The sequence below is a fragment of the Galendromus occidentalis genome, unplaced genomic scaffold, assembly GCF_000255335.2.
Source record: "Galendromus occidentalis unplaced genomic scaffold, Mocc_1.1 scf7180000075543, whole genome shotgun sequence".
In the NCBI taxonomy this organism is placed as follows: domain Eukaryota; kingdom Metazoa; phylum Arthropoda; class Arachnida; order Mesostigmata; family Phytoseiidae; genus Galendromus; species Galendromus occidentalis.
In genome coordinates this window covers 26,515-35,451 of record NW_003803533.1, presented here as the reverse complement: position 1 = coordinate 35,451, position 8,937 = coordinate 26,515, and the positions used below count along the sequence as shown (strand labels likewise).

The 8,937-nt window shown below is 50.8% G+C and overlaps 1 pseudogene; it reads right to left on the bottom strand.

The window, feature by feature from the left end:
• Nucleotides 1–166: 166 nt before the first annotated feature.
• On the bottom strand, nucleotides 167–3,898 carry LOC114828125 (uncharacterized protein K02A2.6-like; annotated as a pseudogene).
• Between the last annotated feature and the right edge of the window lie 5,039 nt (nucleotides 3,899–8,937).

Sequence of the window (8,937 nt, the reverse complement as noted above, 5' to 3'; positions counted from 1 at the left end):
CGGCTGGTTCCACTAGTTCAGAGGGCGAATCGGGAACGCTCGCATATCTATCGCAGAGATTCCTTGGTAGCATCATGCCGACCCTGAAACCGCGTCGGCAGATCAAGCCGATCGAGAGACTCCAGGTGGACCCGAGAAAGGGGCAATCTCACGACTGAGCGCTTCCCTACTTAAGGGGGGAGATGAGGGGACCGTCATGAGCGTAAATGAATCTAGAGGCCAGTCGTATATTCAACACCCGAGCCATCAACCTCAACAAGAGACGGGGCCTCAGACCAGAAGTATCGGCACCGGGTTCTTCGGTTCGGGAAGCCTCGGATATCGTTTTGGGGACGCCACGGGCTCGCAACTGGTTGACATGACGAGACCACACCTTGTCCCCGATGGCAACGTCATACGTCACATTGCCCTTGCGTCGCACGATGTATCCTGGGAACCGACCAGGCTTACCCTTGAGCCGGAAATCTTCAGCCATGACTGGATCGCGTGGTTTGAAAACTCTCAACCGATTACGTTTTCCGCGAGACGATTCGGAAGTTCGCGTCTCCGTGGACGGTGCATCGGGTGGCGGCTTGAGGTGGGCCAACTCTGTTCGAATGTCTCGGTTCAAGAAGAGCTCCGCGGGAGTTCGGCCACAGGGTAGCGGAGTGCTTCGGTACGTTTGCAGCATACGACAGAGTGATGGCAGCCGCCCCTCCTCCCGTCGAACTTTTTTGAAACTCCGTTTAAAAATGTCCGCGCATTTCTCTGCGCGTCCATACGACTGAGGATGTCCCACAGGAGAAGTCATGTGGAGGATACCACGCTTTTCGCAAAAAACTTCGGAGTCCCCCGAAGTGAATTGAGACCCGTTATCCGTAACAAGCGTGCGCGGGTCTCCGAACTGCGCGAACAGCTTGTTCAATACATCCACGGTAGTCGTCGTAGACGCGGTCGCTAGCTCAAAGATCTCCGGCCAGTTTGAATACGCATCGACTAACACAAGGTACATTAACCCTTCCAGGGGGCCGGCAAAATCAGCGTGTATGCGGTCCCAAGGATATGGTATGGCTCTTTCCGGATCTTTGTTGAATTCTAAACATGCCGGGCAAGCCTTGACCAAGTTCTCGATGTCCGCATCGATCCTCGGCCAGTACACGTAACTCCGACCGAGGCGCTTCATCCTCGAGACTCCCGGGTGTGCGGCAAGCAGCGCTTTCAAGACTTTCCCCCGAAGGGAACTCGGAACTACGAACTACGACGCGTTCGTTGACCAGCAAGCAACCCCGCACAAGAGACATAGAACCTCTCCTGTTGTAGTACGGCAAGAGGGCACTATCGCGCTCGACTTTCATCGGCCACCCGCCTTGTACGTAGTCGAGGATTTTCTTGAGCAAGTCATCTGTGCAAGAGAGTTGCTGAGTTTGCTTATGAGTAATAGGCATCGCCTGGAAGCAATCGGTAAGCATCACCATGACATCGGCCTCGATTGCTCCGATGACGATATCTTCGGACACCTTGTCACTCTGCTGCTCTGCGATCAACCGGGAAAGTCCATCAGCTTGTCCAAGCTTGGTGGTTTGACGGTAGTACCGTCAATCGAGTACCGTCACGGTACTCGATAGTGAAATCGTGGCCTATGAGCATGGTCGCCCCCTTTGCAGTCTGTTCGCGGAGTAAACAGGGATGCCTGTCTTGCTACCGAAAATCGCCAGCAGTGGTCGATGATCCGTAAGTAACAGAAAACGTCGTCCATAAATATACTTATGGAACTTCTTGCAGGCGAAGATCAGCGCCAACGCTTCCTTTTCGATTTGTGAATAATTTTTCTCCGCCTTCGTCAACGAGCGACAGGCATGGTAGACGGCTTTCTCGGGGTGACGTCGCAATTGAGCGCGGTATGAATTCGAGCGCAGCAAGCATCCGATCACGGAGTGGGATGATAGCGCGGAATACGAAAAAAGCGTAGGTCTTATCAGGAAACCTATGCGGCAATACGACCCCTATCCCGTAGTTGCTTGCGTCAGCCGCTACAATCTGGGAGAGTTCCGGGTTGTAGTGGGTCAGAAACAGATCCGATTGAAGCAAGGTCTTCAACTTCTCGGAAGCGGCTTGGCAGTCCGGCGACCAAGAGAATTTACTCTCCTTCTTCAGGAGGCAGTCAAGAGGCGCTCGGAGATCACGCATCGTCGGCATGTGAGCCGAATAATTCGTGATGTGATCATACCTAGCAGCGCTCGTAGTTCACTCACATTAGTCGGTGCCGGCATCGTTACGATAGCTTCAATCTTCTGCTTGTCTGGCTTCCCGCCTTCCTTGCTAAGAATCTGTTCGGTAAATTTTACCTCGGTCCGAAAGAATGCACCTTTTTCCAATCGGACCCGTAGTCCGTACTCTCCGATACGTTCAAATAGTCGGTACAGTGATTCGCTGTGCTCCTGCATGGACTTCCCTGTGACGATTATATCGTCCAGGTACGCATCTGTGTTCGGTAAGCCAGCAATCATTGCGTCGATTATTTGTTGAAAAGTTGGGAAAAGAAAGACTGGGGCAGTTTTCACCCAAAAAGGGAGATGATTGTAAGCTAATAGGCCTTTCGGAGTATATATGCATAGCAATTTCCGGCATTCTTCCACTATTTCGATCAGCGAGATCGATATTCGAGAAATATACGCCTCCGTTCAACTTGGCGTAGATGTCCTCTGCCGTCGGCAGTGGGTGATGATGATCTTGCAGTATGTCGTTCAATCCCATGCTGTAATCCGCGCGCAACCGGATATCACCTGTCTTTTTCTTGACCACCACCACCGGAGCAGCGAAGTCGGAGTGAGAAACCGGAGATATGACGCCGCACTTCACCAGGCGATCGAGCTCGGCTTTAAGTTTAGGGATACTTGCGTACGGAATTGGTCGACTCCTACGGAAAACAGGTGCAGCGCCTCCCTCCATTCGGAAAGAAGCTTTCGCTTGGGTGCACCGGCCAAGTCCTGTAGCAAAGACCTGCGGGAATTTTTCCTTCAACTCCGCCGTCAACTTCTCTGTATCCGACTGTGAATCTACCATCTCTACTCGGTGAATCCCAGTCGAATTGCTTGTCAGGGATTCCCGCAAGCGTTCATTCTTCCTGAGCCATTCACAACCTAGAAGGCGATAAGGGTGATTCACTACGAAACACCGTACGTCGAACTCTTCTCCGCCCACAGTGAATCGACACGGAAAGTACAGTCTTCGCACCTTCTATTGATTTAGAAGTGTTTTGTAATCTTGTGAAGTTCTTCACGTGTTTGTGGAATTCCTTCAAGGTACACTCCGGGTGCTCCTCGACGAACTGTAATGCCTGTTCGCGGACGTCATTAAACAGGCTCTCGCGAAGGCCGCATATCCAAACGAGGCACTTCATCTGGTCACTCGTGACTGTCGACACCTCCGAGAGTTCATGACCTTGATTCACTAATCCCGTGTAGTCATCGAAGGTGTTCTCACTCGTATCGGTACACCTCGTTTGTAGAAATAGGTATCGTCGAGAGAACCGAGAACCACGGTGACCGAACAACTCTTTGAGCGTGGTAATAAGCTCGTCGTATCTGAGATCATCGTTGGGCAGGATATGTGCATCGAACTTGCGAAAACTTGCTTGATCAAATTTCTGCACTACCAGAATGACTTTCGCCTTCTCGTCCAACCCAGCTCCTTCGGTGTCGAGCACGTTGACGTACCTCTTGCACCAGAGCTCGAAAGTGAGGCCTGCGTCAGGGTTATCGTCGAAAGTAGACAGTCGGTCGTGTGAAGACTTCGCGATTGCTGTCTTGGGATCGTTCCTTGTTCCTGTTCCGGCCTCAGGCTTATGGAGTCTGCTCAGCACTCTCGTGAGCTTATGCTCAAGGTCCGTCTCGCTGAAGATCTTAGGATCGTCAGCCATCTTCGTCGCCAATTGAGATAACCTTTCAGCTTATAGGAAATTGAGGGTTTCGCTGTTTCGAACCATGAACGAACTGAACTGAAGGACAGTCCGTTCCGCTATCAATTGACTATGATTCGGTGTTGAATATACGACTGGCCTCCAGATTCATTTACGCTCATGACGGTCCTCTCAGAGAGCAAAGCAGACTTGGAGTCTGGAGAGAGTAAATGATCATGAAATGATCCGTGATTTGACACGATGATGGCCGTGATTTGACACCTTTGGGTACGATCTATAGTTCTGTCTTTTGTCCAATCGGAATCGTCCATATTCATTATTTCTTCCGACATGAATGGAAAGAATGAATAAATCATGATCATCCACCGAATAAAAGGCATTGCTCTCTTCGAGACCGCCTCCACGTAGCGAGGCATGGAAGTGAGCATGCCATTCGAGCGATTAGAGGCGGAATAGAGACAGCGTGGCCTCCCGCAGTCAATCGACTACTATAGCCCATACAGGGGATCATCGAAGCTGAACCGGGAAACCCCGGAATTCGTATCGCTCCTCCACAGCGATCGAATCCATCCACGCTCTTCCCATCCCTATCAGTTCGCGGTTTGAGTTTCGCCCTAAAGAGGAAGGGAGATTGGATCGAATCGTTCTCGCTCGGATTAGGATACGCTTCGGGCTCGCCGAGCTCGAAACATTACGAGATTTAGGCAGTAGTGATACAAGAGAAAGCACCGGAGCAGCACAATCGATAGTTCCGCTAGGGAACGACTGTCTTACATCCGGGTCATTATTCATTACCAGCCGTGCTGTATTTACAGGCATTCACAGGTATCTCCATCTGAGAGATTTTAGTGTAATAGTCGATATTTTGGGTCAGAACAGGGGAGCCCTTGTAGTAGAACTGTCGCGAATTTGCATACGACAACTCGAGATAGTATTTATATCACTATGAAGCGTTTCCCATTGCAGAGTCCATGCTTGACATCTAGATTCCTCAGCAGCATTACCATGCATCCTACTTTCAAATTCAATTCGTGGGGCGGCAGCGTTGAAGGTGTCATATTGTTGAGAAACTCCGTCGGGTAGTTCAAGGCGTCGCTGGGATGTTCGACTGTCGCTTCATCCTGACTTCGAAAGGTCATCTTCGAGCTCGGTAGTTTGTCAAAGACATAATCATTGATCCCAAGGCCTCCGAATTTTTCGGCGTCAAAACTGTGCTTCCGGCGAAAGCGACGTTGCGATCGTCATGGCAGGCGTCCCAAAAAATGAGGTCTGCAAGATTTGTTGAACAGCGCAGGTCTTCTGGAACCTCCATTTCCCCTCTCAACAATCCATCACCCAACTTCAATAGCCACCGTTGGAAATCTGAATCGACTGAAGTCAGACTCATGTTTTGAGATAATTGGAATTGTTTGAAACATGCCCAGAGATTCGAGTATTTCAAACAGGCCTCGACGATTTGACCGCGGGAACCTTTTCCGACGACAGGCAAGATTTGTCGAAAATCGCCACCGAGAACCGTGGTTTTCCCGCGAAGAGGCTCTGTGCTCTGCATAATGTCTCGAAACTATCGATTAGATAGATCGATAGTTTCGAGAGCAGTTTTGGGAGCCATTGAAGCTTCATACCAAATCATCACGTCTTCGCTGCGTAGAAACACCCAATAATCTTTGCCCAGGTCGGAAAGTCCATCCGCAATATCATAGGAGGCATTGCACTCTGCTACTTCAGTGGATTTTCCGTCACGGATGAAGTCTTCCATGAAGTCCAATTTGAATTCCTCCCAAAGTTGCACAGGGAAAGGTGGTTGCGAATCCGCGAAGGCGAGTAGGGGAACGGAGAAGCTCCTTCGAAGGCAAATTTCGGCGGACTGATGAGCCCACGGCGCGCCGCGGGATAGGTGGGACGCATGTTCGAAAGTCCTGTGATCGCATCTCCTCATTTGTCGGGGAGGAATACGATTGGACACGTGCGATCTTCCGATGAATTCAAGTTTAATTGATCAGTGTGGGCTCTCAACGACCACAAACTACTCGATGGAGCTTCGGTCCGGAACGGCCTGTCTCATTCGACTGCTAGGTCCCCGCATTGTCGTGCGAGCTCAGTACCTCGAACCGAGTCTCCATTTTTTCCCCGTGGTTTTCTCTTACTTTTCATGAGGATTGGGCACGGCGCGCCGGCGTTCCGTCACGCCGTCGGACGCCGTGCTCGGGTTCCGGCGGCCTCCAGAGGACGGCGGCGGCGATCGCCGGCGAATTCGTGACGCGGCGCTCAGCTCTGCCGTAGAGCAGCAACAAACGTAGCGCATAACGTTCGTGGTCGAGCGGGCTAACGAAATACATGCGATTCATGGTTCGATTCCCCCTCGTTTACGTTCTTGCCATTGCTGGTTTCTGGAGACGAATTTCTCGGGCATTTCATGATAACGGAGCTTCTGAGAGTCATTGACGGAAACTTCCATTCTCCCGTCCCAAATCGCGGCAGCGCCGGCTCTTGTCAGAAAAAGCTGTAAGGGTAGAGAAACGATCGTTTGCAGAGTCCAGGGCTGACCCTCCCTGTCCCGCCACAGAGTGCGCATTTTCAAACTCGGCAAGTGAATTTGTAATCTTGATACCGCGTCACTGCGATCGTTGGGCGCAAATCCAAAAATTCGATGAGCCGCCTCTGACGCGCATACATAGCGAGTGTTCCAATAGCAATCAATCTCCTCAAGATCTTCTCCTTTCTCCAACGAATAAGAGCGGAACCGTAGGCGAATTCTCGCTCGGTCTGGTCCACTGTAGAGATACTTGAACAGATACTTGATTGCGTGCAGTAGAGCGCAAACTTCCATGTTTATATGAGCGTTGAACATCAGTGTCAAGAATGGGCAATAAGGCATCACGAACCGGTTGTCCAGCTGCACGCCTCGGCAGGTAACTGAGAGCCCGTTTCGACGATGTCGGTATTCGAGATAGCCATCGGTAGACAGCGTAATTTCATCTCGAAAATCTTCCGGAAAGTGCTTCGAGCCCCGACCGTCAATCATACATGGTGCGTTGGGGTTTTTCTCCCCGCAGGGTCGATGGATCACACACGTAGAGACAATTTCATGCAAAGTGGCATTAGCCACAGGATCAGGAAGCTAAGCAGAGGTAAAGGTGTCCACTCCACTTGGAGTTCGTAGTTTCGAATCGTTGGCCAAAAATAGTTGGTAGCATATGCATGTAGGGGGGACCACGTTTTTGGAATCCAATGGCATATATGTAGGCGGCGACGTCCCCTAGGATTGGTTTTTTGACGACCTCGTTACAAAAATCCTTGCTACCCTTGCGACCAAATCAGGTCGATCGGTGGCAGTTTGTTTCATTGCTTCATATGCGGATAACGTCGAGTGGAAGAAATACGCAATCCTGATGTTCAGATTTGATCTCCTGAGTGAGTGCGCCTCACCGCGAAATATTCGGGAGAAGTCGAGATCCGCGAGATTTCATCTTGAGCAAACTCAAGCTTGCTGCACTGAAAGGAATTCTGCGACCAAGCGCTTCTTGTAACAGCACACTCTCTTCCAATCTCGGATGCGAGTTTTCGGATGGGGGGTTTGCGACTTCTCGCTGAGGTTTCAAGCGGTTGCCTTCCTCGTCGGCATAATTTGTTGATTGGGCATCTCTGGAGGCAGGGGGGAGATACGTCGAACGATTCCTAAGAGGCAATAATTCCTCCAGATCGGGCATGACCGAATCTGGAGCATCCGCTGAAATTCGAATTCAATGGCATATCGACAGTTCGCTATCCGATGCCCTTTTGAGCGACATATCATACATAGGGGGAGCCCGGGGGAGAACTCCCCGCCTTGCACAAGGGAGCTCCAGCAGGGATACAGCTATTATCGAGCGGAACTCTCGAGAAAGTTCACGCCGACTGGACGATTTCATCGATTGGGGCTCCGATTCTCATATCCCTCCCGTTGCCATTTCGGCGGAAAGTCTTCTCCTACGGACAATATCGACTGGAAAGAGAGACTCATCGATTCTTAAGATAAATAATTCAGCCTGAGTGAGTTTTCGCGATTCCACGGGGCAGAGCTCTACATGTCAACGGCTCTAGGAAGGCGAACGGGTGAGCCGTGGATACTCGAAAGATGTACGTCGAGATCGCCGAAGGTTCAACGTCGGAGCGATAATATCGTTCTCTGAGAAATCTCTATTTGGACTTGCCCCCTTAGGTCTCGAACTTCCGTGTAGATAATTTCCTGGCACTTCGGACATGGAGTTCTTCACGGAGATGTGGTACCTGGACTGTGTCGCGTGTTGTCCCGCGGCGATCATTGACGCTCCAATGGGTCTGAGGTCTGAGCTGACGAAGTCCGGAAGGAGAAAGTCTTGGGTAGGATATAAGAGAGACGTACATACCTTCACACGGGACCGTTGAGACGATATTCTCAGCATGTAGAGCCGGAGAGATATCCCATACAGTGAGCCAACTCGTGTGGAGCTCGTCCGAATGTATTCTCGATGGAACTTGTAAGTCGCAGCCTGGACGGCTTTTTTTCGAAACCTCTCCGCACAACCCACTAGAGACCCGGGAATATGAGAATTACGCTCTTGGCGACAGTTTCTCTCACAACCTAAAGGCTCGATTTGCGCGAAGGGTCGTATTCGTCTGTTAAAACTATACGCGCCTGAAATTCGAGGAAGATCGTCTTCTGAGTTTCACTCACCACTGATAGAAGGTGTCGCCACGCAGAGAAATCTTTGAAGTTTCAGCTGTGACGAGTCAGGACTCTGAGCTGATTTGCCAACTTTGGGAGCCGCTGGAGAACGTGCCGAACGGTTTCGAAGAATTACTGGCCGTATGGGCCCGTACTGATAAGAGAAGGAGCCCAGGAGGCGCGTGATGAATGTGGAAGAAATCAATGCCCCAGCTTCAGTGAATCAAAGCCTCTCTGAGTGGCAGCGCAAGACAACGTCCACTACTTCACTGTTCTACCTTTGACGATTCGGATCATTCGGGAAATAAAACACGGGGAGCCTCGTTTCGGAGGAGCTCTCGAATCAGTCTTT